This window comes from Ambystoma mexicanum, chromosome 2p, assembly GCF_040938575.1.
Source record: "Ambystoma mexicanum isolate Mex_15411 chromosome 2p, UKY_AmexF1_1, whole genome shotgun sequence".
NCBI lineage: Eukaryota > Metazoa > Chordata > Amphibia > Caudata > Ambystomatidae > Ambystoma > Ambystoma mexicanum.
Window position 1 is genome coordinate 940069985 of NC_090923.1, and position 23384 is coordinate 940093368.

The following is a 23384-nucleotide window of genomic DNA, read 5'->3' on the forward strand; positions in this document are numbered from 1 at the left end:
GGAGGGAAGGCACAGGAACTGAAAAAAAAAGGATAGGGGGGGATACCTTGTTAGGGTCCTGATACTAACCCCGGTCTCAAACTGCATGCACAGTCCAAAGGTCAATTCTCAGTCTGGCTGTAACTATTCCATTAATTAAGAATAAAAGACAGTGCAGAATTCCAAAAATACAGCTACTTTCCGGTCTCGTGTTCTGGAAAGGTAAGTTATTTATACACTAACAGACAGGCTTGCAGTGCAAAATTAATGAGAGGTGCAACCTGCAGCGCTTGTCACCATTTCAACCTAAACAGTCAACCACCGGTACCTAGTGTGACTTCCACCAATCTCGTGTGCCACACTGGTATCACAAAGTAGGTAGTTTCGACCTAAAAAAAATTGTCTAAGGCATCGGTCTCTTTGGGGGAAAAAGGGAGAGATGGCTTGACAGTAGTCTTCCTCAGGACAGGCCAGAAATGGTTATGCAATATAGGAGCAACAATGGATTTGAATGGTCAATGGCTGGACAACTAGAGGAAAATGCATGTGTCCTTCCATGGCCTGATTCTTCTTTTGCGTTTGTGTGTAGTCCTTGTGTTCCTTCTTTGTCCAGTTCATCACTACAATCCATCAAGAAGTTCAAAGAAAAGAAAAAAACAGACATATGACAAAGTTATAAAACGCATATTAAAAAATCCTTGGCCTAGCAACCCCACAGTTGCCCAACATGAAATGTTACACTATGGTTCTCATCAAGAATCCAATTATTGCAGTAATACCTCCATATGGAATCCGACTGCAGAACCCATATCGGGCTCCGGGATGTAGAAAAACGATCCACCCCGCTAAACCCAGCGTGCATCTTCAATGGGATAAATCCAACCAGCCAAGTGACCGGGAGAGGAGAGCCTAAATTAATGGAGACCTTCACTACAATCCCAGTGGCATATATATGTAAAGCTTAAACAACACTCCCGAACAACGTAAAGGTCCAAAACTTCAGAGTAGGGAAAAGTCAGCTCCTCCTGGGCGAAACCACAGGAAGGAAAGACCCCTCAGTTCTGGGGCTATTATCTTGATGAAGTGTAGTTGAAATCTTTAGTAAAGGAATTCAATCTTGATTCCACCAGCTAGATGACTACTTGCTGAAAAGAAAGGAGAGGAAATAATTCTAGCAATATAACCAGCGAAAGTATGTTCAAAACATATGTAACATCTACTGATCATAGATCTAAATTAAGGCCAACTTGCTGCAATGGTACATGTGTCCCCTCCACTGTTCAGCTCAATACCAATTGGGTAAAATGGGTGAGCAACAGTGGTAAACAATCGCTGTGCGTTGCTACAAAACACTCATGGAAAAGCCCGAGGTGTTCCATGTCATACCTTGATAAAGCAATCATCTATTGACCTGCACTCCAACCTCACCATAATGGATGTAGTGCACTTTAAACAAACTGGCCATTAAAACGGAGTAGATTTATGTCAATTCATGTCACCCTAAATAGGGTGGTGTCAGATGGAAAATCGTACAGTCAAATTCGCTCCTCACGCCTTATCCAGCCAAACAATGACTGGCAGTTGTCAAAATGTATTTACAAAATGTAAACAATTGCAAGCCGTCGTGGATGCACATCTTTGTGCAGCCACGACAGTCGATACAAATGCTGGCAATGGCGTATGGGTCTAGAAATCGGGCATGACGTTCTCTTCTGCCCCGTATAGTGCCAATAGCCATGCGGGCACAGCGGGGAGAATGAAAGGGGTTGGGGGGGAAGAGAAGCCAGGGGTGGACGGCCGATTCCTTACCTGAGAGATGATGAAAGGAAGCCTCTGCCATGCAGTGCATTTGCTCGCTCGTTCGCTGGAATGTGGGCCTGTGACAGATCGCCGTGCGGGTTTGTCCAGTAGTCCTCGCGTGCATCCGGGATGTTCGGGAACCGAACTCCCAGCTGCTGCTGCTTCCTAAAAATAGTGGAGCCCATAAAGTAATGTGACTGCTGATCGTGGTCACGTGATTTGGAATCCAGGAGTTAGTCTAGCCCCTTCATAGCCAAACGCTTGCGTCGCTCAACACCGCGGCCTTGTCCTGCGAATGCTTTGCCGCAGAGGCTCCCGGACCTCGGATTTTATAGGCTCTGTAGCGTGGACATAACTACTCCCCTCTTTCCTGTACTAATTTATATGGAACACTGATTAAATTCTTTAACTATAAAATTTGAGCGGCGCTCATTTTGACAAGCCATTGAATACACAACACATAAATCTGGTGTCTGGATGGCGGCATGATGATCGGAGGTAAAATGCTTTTATCTATCAAAGAGGATGCCACTGAAAACAGGATTGGGATAAATGACACATGTGCAAGCCGAAACTTAAAGAAAACGAATTCGTGCTACAGTGATCTTTGGGGTGGGGATGCGTAAACCATGGTAGATCTGGTGTTCTTCCATGATTTGAAAGAACACCCTGCCCCCAACCGCCCGCGAGCCTCAAATCTTCCTCTAAACCACATCAAACCCCATTTACCTTGGTTCTCCTGCCTTGATTCTCTTTGTAAGAGTATAGGCTGCTTGCTGCTGGCCTTCCTTGTCCGAAAAGCATTTATGCCTATTGTTCTGGGCAGAGGGCGTGAACCTTTCATCTCCTTTTCTGTTTTAGTAGCTGACACCGGGAGCAGACGTCCCTGCCCCTTGTCAAACCCTCAGGCTTGACAGCAGCCAGGAGGACCCAATTTCGAAGTCGGCTCCAGGGGGCAAGCAAGTATCTGCAAATCGCAGGGGGGCGGGGCAGGGGTTCCAGGAAATGTGTTGCTGAGTCTTTCAGGGGACTGGGGTTGGTGGGCTACCAAATTATATACGGGGACGAATTGCAAGAACATGTCACACCCGGCATCAGTTACTGTCCCACAGAATGCCTGCCCATTGGTTCTTTCTAGTTGCTGCAAGCTTAATGGGGCACATGAAGAGTTCCCGATGTAACCACCCTTTTGGTAGGTCCCCGCATTCAGAGCATTGGCTCTATTATGGAGAGGTTTGCTGCATGTATGTAATGTTCTGGTTGTTCTGATTGAGTTGTCCCACCATGTAAGGCAAATGCATTGCTAATGATGTTCAAGTAACTTCCTTTTAAAATAATGTCTAACTGGATCAACCCTTGCAATGTTTCCAGGATTAAAAGCCTACACAAAAAACTAGAGCTGCAGTGCATTCAAAAGTTACCAAATAAATCCTTTGTATAAACTGCTGCGAGTTAGTTAGGTGTGTGTGTGTAGTTAACGTACATGTGCCTAAAGCTCACCCGAGTTTGATGGGTTTATTCTGAACCGGGCAGGTCCAGACACCGTATCGATGACTTGATCTCCAGCCTGGCAAGAATGAAGGTGGCCCTGGGAAGGCGGCAGGGGTGTGTTTAGAGGAAGACACTTGCACAAGCGCAGGGGGGCATTAATCCTGAACCCATTTATAGCTCTTAGTTCTGAAGTCCTGCTCAGTCACTTGAAGACCCGCTTCAGTGTGCACGCTCCCGAAGCGACTCGACGGTCTGCAGCTCACCAAGCTGAACGCCTTCTCAATCGTGGAGGTATGCCCAGGTGCCACAAGGGAGAGCCAGCATCCGGGTGATAACGGCGCCTTCTAGAGGGCACCCCCCCTAGACGCCCCCCCCCCCCTCCCTCCAACCCCCCCGAGTCGATCACCTGTTCCCTGCCTATCCCTTAAAAGCTCAGAAGTATGGAAGGGAAAGGATCGGTTAGTTACTGTGCGCAACCAGTATTGCCTCAATAGTTGCACTGAAAACCGCACCCGCTTAGCCACAAATGGCGGCAGGGGGGCTTTCAGGGTCTTGCTATAAACGAGACGCCAGATTGGGCCACTTTGTTTGAGCAGAAAGCCTTGCATGCCAACACACCTGTTTTAAAGCGCCCATCTCGGGCTACAGTGTTGCCAGTAGAAACCACGCTCTTGTGGTTCCTCGAATTACTGCTTTATTTTTGTGCTCTACTTCCTGGTTGCCGGCCGGCAGCATTGTGTTCTGGTACGGGTTTCTGGTTTTGTGTGATTGTGTTAACAATGGATCTTTTCTCCGTCTGGCTGCGTGTTGCCAGACATTTGGTGCATCCTGAATGTTTGGTTTAAAGATGAGCAGCTTGTTGATAAGGGCAGCTCTGTAACTCTTCCTAGTGCAGGGGAGGACCAAGGTATTTTCACTTTATAGAATCTGATATGGGAGGTCAATCTGAGCCAGGCGCATGATGTCTGTCTGAGAAACCTAGAGGGGTTCTTTGCCCTGGTACAAAGGAAGGGCTCTATTGGTGAATGGGGGATTTCCCCATTTTGGATAGTGAAAGGCTCTGTGTCGCAGAACCTGAGATGGGTGCGAACTAGATATGTTATTTTAGTTTTGTCAGCCTTTTTTATTATTATTTTTTTATAGTTGTAGGATCTTATATTTTTTTAGGGTATTGGAGTGGCTGATTATCTGCAGGGGCTGCTCACACGGGAGGGGCTGCATACTACGGGGTGGTAACTTAACAGGTTCCCTTGAAGTTTCAGACCCCCTCTTATCAGACTCTGGACATCTTTCCATTATGCTCTTCCCCTGTCTCCTCCTGTCCATCCTCGCTGATGCCTCCCAGTTTCCATAAATGCATGATGGAGCACCCGGATGCATTATTTAGAGGAACGCTTTAGTTGAGCTCCTTGCAGTACATACAGTGCCTGTAGGGCGTGGCCACGTCACCAGAGACAGTGTGGCGAGGCCGCTGTCCTCCATAGCAGCCCCCGGGGAAGAAGGGGAGGTAATGGCACCTCCTGCCCCTGCAGCCAGAGGCGACCAATTGGAGGGGTGTCTCGGGGAATTTTCAACTTGCTGTGGTCTCCACCTTTGTTGGTCTCGCCTTCATGCTAAAACATGCATGTAGGTGATGTATTTTGGCCCCGCTGGACTCTTCCATTCACAGACCATAGGCAGTCTTCAGCTTTTATACTTGTTTACCCAGTTCTTAGCATTTATTGTTTGAGAGCTGAATAGCAATGTTGCTCACAAGCGCGTGTATACTGTGAATTGCTATGTCGGTGAGCCTGTTCCATTGTTGTACTGATCTCATGTGTGTCTATAAAACATTTTATTTTAAATCGTAAACCTGCGTTCTTCCTCTCTAACATTCTAGCAGCATTTCATGGCCCGTTGAGAGGAGCTGCTGTATTGGGAGGAGGAGAGACCGTTATTCCAAAGGACATTGTGTAGGGTGACCAGAGTCCCAACTAAAAACCAGAGCCAACGTGTGAAGTCGCTATAAAGGACAGAATCGGGACATTCGAGGCTCCTCTCTGAAACCTCAATCTGACAAACCATAAGCCAAGACCAGGGGTATGGACTAGATTCTGGTCGATCGGAGTTTAAAAGGTACCCCAATCTAGCTGGCGTGAAGTAAACTACTATTTTAGGGTTATTAATTCTTCTAGGCACATTCTCTGTAGATTGGCCTTTTTTAATTTATTTTTTTAATGTTGTCTTTGTAGTTCACACAGGCGCACCATTGATAAATACACACTTAACACCTGTGCAAGCAGTGCCCCAAACAATGTCTCATTGCGCCTGCCTCGCTCCACCTTTGCACCCATCCTCATTTTGCCCTCTATAGTGCCCCCCCCCTCGCCTCGTTTCTATTTTCTGATCTTGTGGCAATGACGGATGCTTGGGTTTAGGCTGCCTATTCCCTCACACAACCCTATCCGCGCTTTTGCCCCCTGACCAGAATGCACGCTAAAAGTCCGTGCTAAAACACGGGACATTGTCACTATTTCGTAGACACTTGAAGGGAATTTGTGTGAAACCGAGACTCCCTCCCATAATCAGGACGTCTAGTCCTACCCTTCTGGCAGTGCTGTGCGGGAAGTACCCCCGCTGCGGTCTCTTATGGGCGCTGGAAGATGAAGTGGCCTCCCTACAGTTATCCTTCACGAGGAGGGAGGAGGGAGGAGGGAGGAGGGAGGAAGGAGTAGGGTGGCTTCCACTACTTTCCCCTTGCATGTGAGTCTGTAGTATGGCTTCATTCATCTTGGGAGAATTTCAATTGTTCTCTTCTGCACGGAGGACAGAAATGTGCCTTTCTCACCTAATCCCATCTCCTTCTAGGATGACTGTGAACAGAACTGGCTGCCCAGAAGCCTCATGCTCCAGCCCACTCTGTTGATAAAGGCCCAGCGTCCCACCCCCAGCTGGCCAGGGCAAGGATGGCATAAGTGGAGTGCCAAGCACAGAACTGAAATAAGGATGCAGGGTATAGTTGACTTGTGCCTTTCCAGCAGCGGCATGTGAGCGGGTGTAAAGGAGGCTGCTGTCAAACCCAACCATTGCCTACACCAGAGGTCAGCTGCATGAGTGAGGGGAGAGGAGGTGGGCGGGGGCAGTACTATTTTTGCAAAATTTGATGGACTCCAATTGGATAGAAAAACGTTGTACTTTGAAGCCATCTGAAGAATTAGTCACTTATTTAAAAAAAAATATTTAGCTGCATGGTTCCGAGTTTTTTTTGTTTTTATTTTAATTTTTTTTATTTTTTAAACCAGATTGTTTTACCCTCTCATGTCTTTTGCCAGTAGTTTCTTGGAGTTCTCTGGACAATTAATTAGCAAAATATAAGAACCTAATCAGTGCTGCGGTTACTGAGGGTGAAAACCATGATTCCCCGCACTCCGTTCCTTAAGGATCTGGAGGCACTGCACATTTTTCTAGAGGCAGCACTTCCGACTCTGTTTTATGCTTTTGGAACATTACATGCAGTATTTGATGGTTCCATGTCTCTTGGCAATGCCTAGGCACTGATGCCACAGAGTTGGCCAGGATGTCCCCACCGTCTCACTTCTGTTTTCATGGTCCTCTGCTTTGTGGTCACCTGCCGGCGGCTCCAGCTGGCCTGCCCTTCTTCACTCTCCTGTCATTCCCTTGCTGTTGATCAGCATGTGTTCATTGCCGCATGCTGTTGGCTTATTTGGACTCGCTGTATTGTAGTTATTTGTATAGCACCTTTCCCCATTTGTATGGCCTTGTAGTGGAGACTCCCTCAGGGGGGCAAAGTCCAGGTATGGGAACATTCTCAAAGGCTTAAAGTGCATGTGTCCATCTGGCCAATATTAGGAATTGGGTGGGCTGGCTAGGCTCCATTAATCAAACCAGCAGGTTGGGCATGTGGACGGGTGCTGAGGGAGGTCCTGACAGAACGCCAGTGCAAGAGACTCTGCCCAGCTAGACTGAACATTTTTGTAGGTTGTCGTGTTGAGGCAAGTCTAGTGTAGGGGTGAAGCCATTATGTGTCCCAATTTGTCATATTTGTAGCTGAATTGTAAAGTGTGTTCATGGATAGCCGTGCCGGCGGGAGATGTCCACCGAAGTGGTACCTTTTCATAAATACCTTTTTAAACTCAGGTGGAGCTCATCCTCTCTACCTTAGAGACCCCCCAGCAACTTTGCTGGATTTTGAGGACTTGAATTTTTAACCTGTAGAGAGAGACTTTTATTTATTTTAGTTTTTTTCCCCACTCATGTATTTTTAATGTGATTTGAACACCGTTTCTTTTGGTTGTGGAGTCTGACAAACTCCATAGGCATCTTTTACAGTGCGTCACACAGCACCTTCAGTGCAGCGACACAGGGAAGTGTTTTAGATTTTCCAAGGTTCCAAGGCAGCCGGCACGAGGTAAGCAAGCCCATCTGGGCACCCCAAACTCTTTTTGGGAGCCAAACTAGGCCCCCAGGCCCACCAAGCATCCCTCTCCCACCCCGCACCCTCTTCCTGCTTCCCGCTCCCCTCCCGCCCACCCACCTCTGCTCTGATTGGGCCGTGAGCACTTCATCACTGGTCCTCCCAGGGCAGCCCTCTGCCTGGCAGCCCCCTGCATCTAAGGGCCCCAAGGCCAAGGGCGGCTCCAACAGAGGCGACTCCAGGTGGTGTCAGCAGGTGTCCGCAGGGGAAGCCAGTGGCCAGCCGTCAACCAGCAACTACAAGGACCAGTAAGGTAGGGTGGCTGGGGCTGGGGAGAGGTACAACTCTACCCTAGATACCTGACCACTAGGCAAAACCTATGTCAATCAATGTAATTACCGCCCATTGCCCCAAACTGCATTGATAGCAAGGCCTCCGTGCCCAAATAGCATTGTGTGATCCCAGACTGCATTGTTGGGCCTCTCTCCCACTATACAGGTGTCCCAAACTTAGCGGGGCCTCCGTGCCCAAATTGCATTGTTATCCCAGACTGCATTGTTGGGCCGCTCTCCCACTGTGCGGGTGTCTCGGACTTGGCAAGGCCTTCGTGCCCGGGTTGCATTGTGTGATCCCAAACTGCATTGTTGGGCGCCTCTCCCACTATACAGGTGTCCCAAACTTAGCAGGGCCTCTGTGCCCAAATTGCATTGTGTAATCCCAAACTGCATTGATAGCTGGGCCTCTATGCCCAAATTGCATTAGGGCTGATCCCAAACTACACTGTTAGGCCTCTCTCTCCCACTATACAGGTGGCTCAAACTTAGCAGGGCCTCCGTGCCCAAGTAGCTTTGCGTGATCTCCGAGTCGCATGGGTGGGCCTCTCTCCCACAATACAGGTGTCTCAAACTTAGCAGGGCCTCCGTGCCCAAATTGCATTGTGTAATCCCAAACTGCATTGATAGACTGCTTAGGGAGAAGAACAGTAATAAGAGCCACCGATGACACCCAGCTTGATAACCCTTACCACCCCCCCCTTTGCCCTCCTAGGACAGCGACTGAACCGGAATACCACCCATATACGGAGCCAGACTAGTAGCGGACACCCCCTCACCAGCCACTACACCACAAGACCACTGATCCAAAGCAGGACCAACTGGACGTAACTAAACAAGGACTAGACAATTCTCAATCCTACAATGCCGCGCAAACGTCCGATTCCGAGGAAAAGACGAGGGAACAAACACGCCAGAACAGCAACCTAGAACACCCATAGACTGGACCGCCACAGACAGGAACCCAAACCGAAGGAACTCTGAGAGAAGAGAGAAATCCCTCTACCTAACTCATACCTCGCAGACAACTGGCCACCACGGCAATCCAACCCAACAACAATCAACCTAACACAAGCAAGTAGAAGGATGACCAAAACAAACAACATACAGACGACGGACCCAATAACCCCCTACATCACCAAAGCAAGAGGAACTTCCAATCAACCACAACCCCCGGAAGATGAACCCGATGAAAACACAAAAAACCCAAGACAAAACCTAGAAGAACTCTTCGAAGACCCTGACACCCCAAACACCGCAGCCCAACAAGTGACCGACCAAGAAGGAAACCTCAACACCGAGCGGAAGACGACCTCGACAAAACCCAATCCAAACAACACCTCCAAACTTCACTGCAATCTAATAAACGCAAGATCCATGTCAAAACACTCAACAGAGATCTTCGACCTACTTGACGACAACGGCATTGACATCCTGTTCATCACAGAAACATGGCTGGACGATCACACTCCAAAGCTGCCTTCCGACAGACTTCAAATGCCTACAAATAAACAGGAAAAACAAAAAAGGAGGCATCGCTATAGCATTCAAAGAACACCTGAAAATAAAAACTTACGATCCACTCAACATCCTCAACTGCAAAACCAACCTAACAGCGAGCCCAAAAACCAACATCACGTTCATTCTGATATACAGACCACCAACATATGATGCAACATTCATCGATAACTTCATAGAAGCCATCACCAACCTAGCCATCAACCACGAACACCTAACCATCCTGGGGGACTTCAACATCTGGTTTGAAGACAGCCACACCAACTCCCAAAACTCACTAATTGAACAACTCAGTACCATGAAACTACGACAACTAGTCAAAGGAGCAACGCACTTGGCAGGTCACACCCTAGACGCAATTTTCGCCAAAGAAAAACTCATCACCACGGCACCTCCGATACAAATACTGTGGAGCGACCATCTTATCATCCCATTCGTGATCACTCTGCCTAACCAAGCCTACATCCGAAACTCACAACCACCACCAAAAAAACTGGAAACGCGTCAAAGAAAGCAACCTATTCGAACAACTGGAATTAACGAAACCCTCAACTACAGAACTGGAACTAGCTGACCTAGATGGCAAAGCAGAAATACTGCACAAATGGATCGCAGATACGATAGACAAGATCGCCCCGGAAAATATGTTCACCCCATCAAAAAAAGAGCAATGGCAAAATGGTTCACCCCAGTATTAAACGACATGAAAAAGGAAAACGGAAAGATGGAATTGGAATGGAGGAAAGAATACAACCCAGGGAAAAAACACTGTACCAGAAACAAATCCGTGCATACAAGAATGAAATTCAAAAGGCAAAGAAAAGACTTTACGATGACAGAATCAACGATGCCACCAACACACAAAAAGAAATGTTTAGCATCATTAAAGAAATGAGAAACCCACCAGGCTGTGATAACACCCCAATCCCCTCAGAAAAACTAAGCAACGACCTGGCAGATCACTTTAAAAAAAAAAAAAAAATCAATGACATCCGTCAAACCATACAAAAGCGACCAACCAACCACAACATACAACCCAACTCGGAACCACAACACAAACTGCAAAGCTTTCCTGAAATATTAGCAGAGGCATTAGCAATGCTGGTTAAACGAAGCAAGAAAGCGGGATCACCCACGGACCCATGCCACCCAGACATCTACAAATCGATCCTCGCGCAAGGATCGCCAGCAGAACACTACAGAAACCTTCTAAATCTATCACGATCAACAGGGACTGTACCCAAGATCTTCAAATCGGCATACATCAAGCCACTCTTAAAAAACACAAGTGGTGACGTAGATGACCATTCCAACTACAGACCGATCTCTAACATCCCCTACCCAGAAAAACTTCTAGAAACCTACGTATATAAACTAACCCAAGAACACGTAGAAAAACACCACCTGCTGGACCAAGCTGAAATCGGTTTCAGACCAGCGAGAGGAACGGAAACAGCACGACTATCCATCTGGGACGACCTCAAAACGAACGCAGACTCGAACACTACTTCAGCCCTTATTCTGCTTGACCTCTCCGCAGCCTTTGACAGTTAGCCACGACACCCTGACCAAAAGACTAGAAAACATAGGCATAACGGACACAGCACTACGCTGGACCAAATCATTCCTAACGGACAGAACAGAAACCGTATGGATAAAACCTTTCAAATCCACTCCACAAGTTAACGACTGTGGAGTACCACAAGGATCCTCACTATCTCCACTATATTTCAACATCTACCAGACTCCAGTCATCAGAATCTTCAAAAAATACAACATTACATGTTACAACTACACAGATGACACTCGGATCATATACAAAATCAAAGACACTGATGCCGACCATTCATCCCTTACTGACTGTCTAAAAGAAGTCTTCGACTGGATGGATGCCAACAACCTGAAAATCAACCCAGGAAAGACAGAAATCATGATCGTATCCAAAGACCAAGAGAACGAAACCACCATCCCATGGCCTACGGAAACGGGAAACGCACCAACACCATTGGAGGTAGTAAAGAGTCCTAATGGACAACAACCTAACCCTGGAGCCACAAATAAATGCAACAGTGAAGAAATGCTTTTTCCTCCTCCGGACGGCAAGAAGAATTCTACCTTTCCTCTCCTTCGCGCACAAAACACTCGCCATCGTCGCCCTAATCATGTCCAAAATGGACTATGCAAACAGCCTCTACCTCGGAATACCTGAATACCTCCTGAAGAAAATGCAACGGATCCAAAATGCAGCAGCAAGACTACTCCTCAAACTATCCAGAAGAGATCGCATCACTCCAGCCCTAAAAACCCTACACTGGCTCCCAGTTAAACATTGCATCACCTTCAAAACAATGTGCATAACGCACAGGGCAATCAGTGGACAAGGAGCAGAATTCCTACAAAAGAAAGTAAGTCTACAAACCAACGAGACCCCTCCGATCGAGCAACGAAATCCGCCTGGAACTCCAACCATACCTCAAGAAAAAACTTGGAGGCACCTCCTTCTACCACTTAGCCGCAAAAACCTGGAACAACATCCCAAAGGAAATAAACACTGAAGATCACCTAAAATTCAGGAAATCACTAAAAACCTGGCACTACAACACCACAGACTAAACCTGAAAAACGAAACTGGTAAAAAAGGATAACTAAACCGAAAAGACAGACATCCCTGACCGGGGAGAGTAAAGCCCACGGCAGCTGGACGGGTGACATCGGATAGACGGGAACACAGGCGGCACACATGGAGATTGAGTCAACTGACCCAAACAATCCCACCAACTCCTTTGCCCGCACCGTAATTTAATTACTGCCAAGTACCACTTTGGGGTGGAATTATAGAGACATTGACAATCCCCACACTACCTGAGAGGTTGTCATTAGAAGCACTGGCCACGACAGTCTAAATGGAGGATAAGGGGAGCCACGAGAGAGCATGTTCGAGGTGAGGGCCAGAGGAGTAAGGAACCTGTAGACCAGTCAGTCCCAGATCAGGACGGAGCCACAACAGGGGAGACTACGCAAGCCGAGCGCTTCTATTCAGGATAGAGATGCAAACTAACCAACCGTACTAACCACTTCCCTTTCTGCATACAGCTCTCAAACCCAAAACCAAACACAACCAAAACCTACAGCACAACAAACCGCACAAACTTCACTACATTGCAACAACAAAACAAAACACACATAGCCTTGCACAACAGCACACAACGACTACTGGCCGCAAACACCCCAGGCGCAGCCAACGGACCCACCGGGCTGAGGCCGCCAACAGCACATCACTGCTCGCTTGCATTTTCCCTGCTTCCTCCCACTAACTCAACCCCCCCCTCCCTTTTCAGAGCCGCCAGAGCGCCAAGGGACCACTACGGTGGTGATAGTGCGCGGTACAAATGTCCTTTAACATTAAATACCTTCTCTTGGATAAACTACTGTTTCCAAGAGCAGTAAAGTGAAATTGACTTTACTTACACTTGTAAGATAGTGTGTGCTGGGTCTAGAAAGTTTCAATAGGGTGCTGGAGGGGTTACTTAGTATCCCCTTTTTCTAGTTTCTCGTAACATTATCTTGCCCTTTCCTCGAATGGCTGGTGGCAGTGGTTTACTTTTAACTACTGTGGTGTGCATTTACTGTGGGCTGCGTTCACAACTGCAGTGAAGCACCCAAGGGTGCCATTTTTGTCAATGGCCCCTGTCTTTTTTTTTTTGCCATTTCTTTGTGGAAAGGTCCTTCTTGAGATTTACTCTGCGCGCCAAACCATGTTTGGTCTTTGTTCATTTTGTCTTTGGCGGGATTCAAGAGTAAAGGCTGCTTCTGGCTCCAGTGTGTCTAGCGGGGGCAGGAAGGGAGCGAGGTGCCCGAAACTCCCTGAAACGGCGGGAAATTGCAAAACGCTGATGCAACATGGTGCGGACCCGCCTGTTTTTATTAAATTCCCCGTGATTGGCTGAAGCGAAATCTAGATATCTATATAGATGGTACCATTGAAAAAGTTATGATTGGTTGAAATTTGCCGCTTGTTTACAAAGGAGGTATGTGAATGGGTAGACTGGCCTTTCTGGAGCTCGGGTAACTTCCTGGTGGGCCTCTTCTGTGAGGGCATCTTGCTTTCCTGCTCCTCCCACCTTCTTCTCCGAGCCACACTACACACATGCCAACCCACCTTTTATCCGCAGCTTTTATAACCATTTCATCATTCTTCTGCAGGTCCTATCTTCCACCAAGGTGTTGCCCATATTTTGGTAGTCCTGTTTATTCATTAGAACTTTGGCTCCTCCTTTATCCGTGGCCTTTAACTATTTCATCGTTATTCTGCAGAATGAAGGAGGAGCCATAGTTCTAATGAATAAAAAGGACTACCAAAATATGGTCAACATCTTGGTGGAAGATAGGACGACCTACAAAAAATTGGGGAAGTGATCCGACGACAAAATTGAGAAATTTAATTAACCCAATAATCGAAGAAGCAGAAGGCTATATATAAGTCAGAAAGAGGCAGAATTTCACTGTCCCAAACATCCAAGATGGCTGGCCTTCTAGTCACTGCCCAAGAACCACAAGGGCATTTCACCACCACCGGGACACCCTATTGTCTCCAGCATAGGGTCCATACTGGAACCCCTTTCTCAGTTCGTGGACTTCTTCATAAAAGACGAAGTTCCGCAAAGGAAGTCTTACACAAAAGATATGACTGCCGTCTTGGTACATCTGGGAGACATGATCCTTGAAAATGAGGAAATCTACATCGTAACCATGGACATAGAATCCCTTTACTCAAAAATTCCCCAGATAGGAACCCTTACCGTCATAGAAAAAGTGTTACAAAACAACCAACTGAGATGCCTACCACGTTCAGATGCCTACCATGTTCATTATGCAACTTGCAGAAATTGCACTCACCAAAAACTATTTCCTGGTGGAAGAAAGTTACTATGATCAAATTTTGGGTACAGCAAAGGGGGGCCACATTTGCCCTCACATTGGCAAACTTATATGTAGCAGACTTTGAGGAGACGCACATATACCACAAATCCAATCCCTACTCCAAGAACATCCTAAGTTGGCGTCATTATATCGACTTCCTGATGTTCTTCGAAAGAAATGAAGCCACTCTAAACCAATTTATTTTTGTGGATAAATTGCTTGAATCCATTCCTAAACTTCACTCATGAATCCAGGAAAAAAAGAAACCACCTTTCTAGAACTCAAAATCTCTAGGAATGGACATAACCTAGAAACTACAGTATACAAGAAGAACACAGACGGGAACTCCCTTCTCGAATACAACAGCTTTCACCAAAGAACGTTGAAAGAGAATCTACCGTTAGGACAATTTCTCCGCTTCAGAAGAAATTGTACAACACGATTCAAATATGACACAGGCAGAAAACCTGAGGGAAAGGAATTATCTAGAGAAAATCATCAGACAAGCCAGAAAAAGGGCAAGAAATATACCCAGGGACGTGACACTTAAACAACATGGGAAGAAGAGCAGAGGGGCAAATGAAATAAAAGCAGTCTTCAGTCACTCGCTGGTGGTCAACAGAATAAAGAAGGAAATGAGGAAAGCCTGACACATTCTCAATGTAGTGGGACATTAAGTTGAAACCACCACTATTTGCAATCGGGAGAAGGAACAACATCAGGGACGGCCTGGTACACACCTATAAAGAACCAGACGAAAGATAGAATTTGGAATGCACCGAAAGCCACTGGACATACCCCATGTGGAAGTTGCTCAGTATGTCAATGCACTAAACGCCCAACTTCATTTGACATAGGTTGGCAAGCACCGTGGGAACAACGAGGACTGACCAACTACAATACCACGAATGTGGTATATCTTATAAAATGCCCATGTAACAATATATATATATATATATATAACGACAAGAGCGGTGAAAACCCAAATATGCGAGCATAGATCAAATATCGGAACTAAACAAATCACAGCGCCCCTGGTTGAACATTATGTCCAACAGAACCTCTCAGAAAACAACATGACATGGACAATCTTGAAAAAAGTGTTGGTACCAAAGAGAGGCGGAAACCTAGCGGCCTTCTTATTAAAAAGAGAATAAATGTGGACATATAGATTAAGAACTCATCAGGAAGGATTAAATGAGATCTGCTGCCAAACATTAGTAGTCATGTAAACCGTACAAGGTAAACACATACACAATTGAATCAAATTTAATAGGCACTAACGAGATTAGATGTGGAGATATCATTCTGAAATCCTCATCGAGGGGGACAACTTATCCTCCTTGGTATTCTGTAATACTCCCTGATGCAACAGGCCCACGGAGTTGACGATCAGAATTGTTTGGATATTTACCCATCATGTGGCAAAAACAGACCTATTAATTGATATCCACCAAAAAAATGCCTCGGACACAGCGAGTCTCATTAGTTAAGTCCATGTTACCCAGCTTACCCAGCAATAAGCGTTATCCGGCAATAAACTGGGCACAATTGAGATGCTTCACTATTTTGATAATTTATAAAGCACTGTGATCTTGAACATACAGTAAATCATCGAAGGAGTAACTACAATCATGCAATTGATTAGATATTGACCCACACTAGCGCCTCTGACAATCAGTCAGTCTCACACCAGTAGATGAAACTACATTACCTAGTAACACACGTGACGCTTCACCCGCCAGTATAAAATGAACTGACATATAGATATGCCATGACAATTATAAGATCACTGGCACATCTACGCAAACCACGCAAGTATAATTTTTAGTGAGTCTCATTGTAGTAAAACGAAACTACAATACCCAGAAACATGCGGGGCAGGTTTGGGGATGCGCAGGACATCGGCATAACAAATTGCCGCAGAGATAAGCAATGGATATACAAGAACCCCATGAGGATTTCTAATCTATATGGTAGATCGCTGGCAGAAACTGATTTTATTGGAATTGGGGGAAATTGTAATGCGGCTCATCACGTGACCGAACTCGACACAAATACAAACAAATCCAAAATGGAGACCGCGATTAAGACCCGAACTAGGAGGAAATGCTGGTGGAATCCAGACATAACTAGGTAAACCAAAACCTAAAACAGGACTTCCAATTGCAGTCGCTCTCCACTACCATGGAAGAATGAATAATTAAGTAAAGAACACCACTAGCAATATGGGCAAATTACTGATTCGGAACATCCAACGGTTGCATGCCTCATTTCGATTTTTAACTGAGACAGCACAAGATACGCCACACAAATGTTGGGCGAGCAGCAGATACCATATAATGTAATATCCGTAGTGACGGAATAACCGCTGATGCTCGTTTTTAATTGCGAGGCTGTATATAATTTGTCATGCAAATGTGGGGCAAGCAGTTGAAACTGAATAACGTCATGCCTGGAGTGATTTAAATAGACAGACCCGTAAGTCTACATAGTCCTGACTTCAAGCAGGGACGCAAGGAGTCGGGCTTATGTACACCCGCGTTGAATTAGTATGCATATGAGTCAATGAAAGAAGTACTCATACAGCATGCTAATCGGCACTCGTGTCATTTTCCCCAGAAAATATATACCCAGGCAATCTGACATAGACACCCAAGCTGGGATACAGGCCAAGGCGAAAAATAAGGATTTAACTGGCCAAGACGTAATGCAGATGGTGTAATCCACAGGGAAACGCATCCACCCCTATCCTAAAGATACAAAGTAGGGATGTGGGTACTTTGAAAAATAGTAAACTAAGCTATTTGATTCGCAGATTATCGTGACTAATTAAGGACACAAACCTGAACACACGCACGACTGGTGTACACACAGCAGGATTGGCAGGTAAAGACTTTGAATGTTTACAATGAAAGACATGACTAATGTCATCAAGGAAGTACAAAACCATAACCTCAGCCATTGTTCTATAGATCAGCATGTACAATGACGATTGGTAATACACGAAGTAATGGTCTACATTCTAACATATGAAGACAGATGAGCATCTCATCAGGGTCTCGGCAAGATGGTATCGATGCAGAAGAATAATCACACAAGTTCCCAAGCGGGAAACTGATAGTGTCCCTCTTCTACGTTTCCCGTTCCCTCCGGGAGGTAGTACGAATAAAGGTCATAATCGACTTTCAAACAGTGTGCACATACTTTTAGAAAACACAGGAAAGTAGTGAGAGGATAGGGTAAGCCTCTTGTCTATCTCTCACCCTAGACAGGCGATACACGAGCGCTCTCTGGGGATATTTCCAGTACTTTGAGGGACAGCAAGATGCCTTTTTACAGGGATACTTAGTTAATTGCAGGGACTTGGACCAACGGGAATAACTTGATGATTGAACAGTAGTCTAAAACACTCATAACAAGCGCTGCTACCACCGGGGCTTGGCATTTTTCAGGCACAAAAGGAAGGAATTTCCTGAGTATGCGAAGTTTAAAATGGCTGCTCTTGCATATAGTCGCCCCGAATTCTTCAGATATCACAGGTACCTGAAGGGGGCCAAGTGCGGTGGGCCAGCAATCATTAGTCCAGTAAAGAAGGGCTGAAGTAGTGCCTACCACCAACACCTCAGTCTTACTGCCATTAAGTTTCAACCAGTTGGATGTCATCCATTCCCCAAACCCCTGAAGACAACACCTAAACAGAGAGGCTGTCCGAGTTTGATTTAAGTCCTGCCGAACCAAGATGTATGTGCCGTCAGCATAAGAGAAATAGCAGAAGCCATCGCGCAGAATGAGGGACAAAAGGTGCCTAATGTAGAAATTAAAATGGGGAGCAGAGAGCAGATCCCTGTGGCACACCACAGGAGAGTGAGACCGTACTCGAGCGAAAAGGCAGGGAGGGAAACCGATTGAGAGCGGTCGGCAAGGAAGGAGACGAACAGTCAAGGACTTTACTAGACAGCCCAGAAGAGGACAGCCTGGATATCAGGGTGGGATGGTCAACTGTGTTGAACGTGACTGACAGAACTAAAAGAACTGCGCTGACACCCCCTGATCCACCAGGCAAGCCAGGTCATCCAGCACTGAAATACTGACAGATTCAGTACACCTACCAAGCCGAAAACCCGATTGAAAAGAATCAAAGTAAGAGGAGGATTCAAGAAATGTAGACCGCAAAAGAGAAACGAAGGCTTCCAGCAGTTTCATGAGGAAGGGAAGCAGTGATCTGGGTCGGTCTTTGGCCAGTACCTCGGGATCTAACAACTTTTTTTTTTTAAATAATGGGATCACAAGAGCATGTTTAAGTGTGGAGGGGAATCACTCCATCTGTGAATGAGGCATTAAATGCAACAGTAATATGCAAGATTATGGACTGCAAGTTTTCCTTCAACAGGGCCAGGGGAATGGCATCAGTCGGGGAGGAAGATTTCAAACGTTGAATAGCTGCCAAAATGTCAGATTCCGAAAAAATGGGGAACCTGCGACCAGGACCTCCGAGGCGGGGGGCGACTAAGTGGAGCCATAGGCAGCTGAAGGAGGTGTAGCTCCAGTATTAATATTAGCGTGAATAGAGGTGATCTTAGCTACAAAGAAGGCAGAAAGGGAATTGCAAAGAGCTTGGGACTGGGTAGACTGAGAACTGGACATCGCAGGGGTATAGAGCGATTTGAACAAGCTGAAATAGAGCCCTAGGCTGGTTAAGGGCACCCTAGACCTTGGAGGCAAAGAAGGCTTTCTTTGCCTCGATGACCAGCTTGTGATAAACGGTAAGTGTGTGACGAAAGGCAGACTTAGTCTCAGCAGAAAAGTCAACCCTCCATTTTCCCTCCGCTTGTCTACACCGTAACTTCTCAACCTTAAGTGGATCGGTGTACCACTGTTCAGAAGGGCAAGCTTTCTGCTTACACATCCTAAGAGGAGCCAGCAGGTCTGCGGTGGCAGTAAAGGCAGACACCAGCACAGGGAGAGAACACTGAGCAGACTGGACGCACCGAGTTAACAGGGTGGTAGTTATTAGGGGATTGAGTACCCTATGCCAGCTACGTTTCAAAATCGCTGGCTTAGGTCACTTGGTGTTTCTTCTCCACTCTGCTTCTTCGAGCTAGAGAGAATTTGCTCTAGCAAGTCGCCCTTTACATGATGGCAAGCAGCAGTGCTATGAAGCCTGCACCTATACAAAGTTGCACAGAACTGGTGGCAACACAAGGTTCAGGCACAGAAGTGGCCACACTTCAGATGATGCAAACCAACGACAGGCACACATCTTCTGCAAATGCTGGCAGGGTGTCCAATGCAGTGCAGAGCTGTGAACTGGATCAGCCCACCAGTTCAGAGAAGGAAGACCCTTTGGGAAGGTCTTCGCTGGTTGAAAGAGGTCAGGTATTGACCTTAAGGGAGTTTGTGTTGGCAGTGGTGGTTGCAGCATTATCACTCAGTGTTGTCTCTTGAGTTTCCGATTTGAGGTTTCAGTTGTTGAGTGGCGAAATGGTTCCAGATCCCCTGCTGATCCACAGAAAGCTGTGCTGGAGGAGATCCCACCATGCCCATTGGAACACACTTGTTGCCTATCCAATACTTGATGGTCAACGGCGATACACCTGACCTCACTCTGGCTTTACATTGGGGTGCATGGTATTCCTTACCAAGTTCCAGCGAGTTCCCCATCGCACAAGGACCTTTCCCAGCTCTGGCCAGAGCCTGCAAAAGTGCAAGACCATATGTGGCAATTTCTCACGAGTGGCCGGAAAGAACTGCCAACAAAACCAGTGAGCGTGAAGAGCTAGCAAGTCAACCAGGAAAGCGACTTTGAACATCATATTGGCCTCAGGGCTACCAGACTTTTAAAAATCGAGTTAAGATGCAGAAGATTGCGTGTACAAATGTAAAACAAAAATTAAAACTGGTATTGCTGCAAGCCTGTGTCTGGGCATCACTGCTTCAGTGCAAAAGGGAGGATGTTTCCTCTGCACGAGTATCTCTAAGAGAAGTAATAGTGCTGCTCAAGAATACCCCACACTGGTATCCTCCGAGTCTAACGGTTGCCCCCAAAACAAAATGAGTTGAGCTGGTGAGAGAGGCTTTGATACAATTGGGTTTATTTTTATTTTTTTAATGTTGTATTCGTAATGGATCAACAAATACCTGTTGCATTGCCTTTATTACACAAGCAACGTTTATTTGCAGAACTATTGTGAAGTCAAAAGATGACTTTGACGTATGATTTTTACCTGTGGATCATCAAATGTATCTTCTGGAGCAGGCTGGTTCTAACATGCATAAACTGACATGTATATTTTAATGCATTTTGGGAGGTAAGGGGCTATTTATTTTGATTGTCAATGGTGGAGTCTATTGAGCGATCAAGAATGTTGTTGAATTGTTCTGTGTGCAGATGGGTTGGATGCTGAAATGGACTGTTGAGATGTTTGACAATGTGTGTCCTGAACGCAACAGGTCTGGCCATAATGAATGGGTCAAGAAGTGTTGGGCCTGCCTGCGCTCTGACGAGCCTCTTTTTACACCTGTTGAAAGTGTGAAGAGTTGATTGGTTACTGGTAGAATTGGTCATTGAGTCCCTTCCAGGTTTTCCCTAGCCATCAACCTGGTTTTTGTGTTCATTATAATGGACTAAGGCTCTATTCAACAAAGGGGTCAGGTATGGTGATTTATGGCAGTGTCCTCGAAAGGAAGTCCTTCATAAAACCTAGGCGTTTAAAATCTAACTTGTTAGGCAAGATCATATAATGTCTCAATTTTTAAAAAATCATGATCGGAGATGCAGCACAATAATGCAGTCAACAAATCAAAATAATCAAATTGCATCTCCTGTTAACCTAGAACAGAATAATTATCTCCTCCATTTAAATATGGACTAGACCCAAACTGCATGGCATCTAACCCTTCCAAAACAAAAAAAAAGTGGTCAGTCTCTTTAATTCGTGGTCTATAGAGAAATCTGTAACCATTTGATCTACGTTTCTGTCTGACGCAACTTGTGGTGAACATTGCACAGGGGCCGATTGCTTGGTCAAAACACACACGCGCACTCTCTAAGGTGTCTATATATTTTACAAACAAATTATCTGTGGGTAGTTTCCTTCTCTTTTGGAAACGGTAGATAAACTTCCCGACATTGCAATAAAATCACAAACGTAGCCATTAGTGCTATCCATATGTTGAGAAAATTCAACATTCCTCCCAATTTAGTGGTAGCCAAAAATGTACCTTGTGGGGAGATTTATACAGGTTTGCCGATGTGTGCATTAATTCATTAGTTGCTCATCTGAGCCAGTAAAATATTCCTACAGAAATACACGAAAGAGTGGGGTGTAATATTCCAGCCTGCATCCATATCCATGACCTGGTTCCTAGTTACAAAAACGGCAAAAAGCCAGGGGGACATGTAAAAAAAAAAAAAAATTCAAAAATATATATATTTCTGAGGCTTGTGGAATCTGCTTGGATCACATGCTGTGCATAGGCCGACATCTAGTGGAAGCTGCGGAGTATTAAAGTTTGTTTTTTGAAACTCAAATGGGCGTCGACACAGGGCGTGCCAGTAATACTATCCCTAGTGTGACGCCCACTGTACCCATGATCCCTCACGCGTCCAGGACACTCGGATTGTTTTTTTCCGCCATGCTGGTCGGAAGCACTGAGCGGTGCTCCCTGACTTAGTCAGATTTTGCAAATATTGTTTTATATTTCCACCTTTACGTCGAGTCTCCGAACATCGACACTCTACGCCGGATCGGAGAAAATTCGACCGTCGGACTACAGCGACGGATTTGGGCCTCGAAGGCCTCTGGCCTCGGCCCGGGCCTCGGAAGTCCTCTGGACTCTGCCCTGCAAGTAGGGAGAGTGGGGGGTGGCACATATCCTACACTCTTATTAATATAAGTACATTACTTATATTCCTACACTCCCAGCCCGCTGCCACAGGGTGCGTATGGAGGGTACCCCGTTTCAATTTTGCCCCAAGTGCAACCGCAAGTATCCTTGGGTTGACCGACACGCCACGTGTAACCTCTGCTTGCCGAGGGACCCCCCCGAGGCGAATTGCAGAGCGTGCAGTTGGTTTAAACCGAAGACCCTTAAGGACCGTTCGACAAAGCGCTGGGCCCACCACGCCAGGCGACAAGAGGCCATGGCCATGGAGGGTGTCTTCAGCGACGCCATACTTTCGGACGGCGAGGGCAATGTGGCGTCGATGGACAGCCAAGCGCAAGAGGCATGCTTGGCTACGGCAGTCTGGGTTCAAGACCGAGACCCAAGCATCATTGATAGATAAGCCGGTGGAGCCGGATCTATTGTTTGGAAAGGCGATCGAGGACGCGCTGAAGAATGCCAAGGACGAGTACGAGACACTCAAGTCCCTAGGGCAACTAACCAACAAACCCCCTAACCAGAGAGGGAATGACAATTTTCTTCAGCCTCGCAGACAAAACTCCCAGAGAGGCTCAAACTATTCCCAAGGCCAGGGTACTACATGGAACACTAACCAGCAATCTACCCAGAGTTATGGCAGGGGTAACAAAAGAAGTTGTGGTAAGGGTAGAGGCAGTCCCAATAAAGGAGGGGGTACGCCTCCACCTAAACAGTGACGCTCCATTCAGGGTCCCTTCTCACGCATCCCCAGTAGGGGGACGCATTTCCATCTTCACCCATCACATCAGACAGATGGGTGCTGTCCGCAGGATACTGCATAGAATTGCTAGAGCGTCCCCGAAACCACCCTCCATGACAGAAAATACACTCCTTAGACCACCAGAAGATCCTACTTGAAGAGATCGAAAATCTTCTCGCAAAGGACGCGATGGAACTCGTCCCGGGACACCAGGTAAACAAGGGTATTTATTCCTTGTGCCAAAAAAAGATTTGACAATGCGCCCAGTATTGGACTTACGGCCTGCAAACAAGTATGTCAAGCC

The 23384-nt window shown here is 46.3% G+C and overlaps 1 protein-coding gene across 4 annotated transcripts in view; it reads left to right on the plus strand.

Moving 5' to 3' along the window:
- The window catches only part of VASP (vasodilator stimulated phosphoprotein), a 476938-nt gene that overhangs the window by 91728 nt on the left and 361826 nt on the right, over positions 1-23384 (plus strand). Inside the window, exon 2 of one of the 4 annotated variants that reach the window (XM_069644704.1) lies at positions 5150-5385. The exons of 2 other annotated variants lie outside the window; for them this stretch is intronic. The gene's annotated coding sequence lies outside the window, so the exon portion shown is untranslated. Of the gene's footprint in view, positions 1-5149; positions 5386-6176; positions 6351-23384 lie in introns of those variants that run through there. One more of the 4 variants, XM_069644703.1, reaches the window with a different exon arrangement.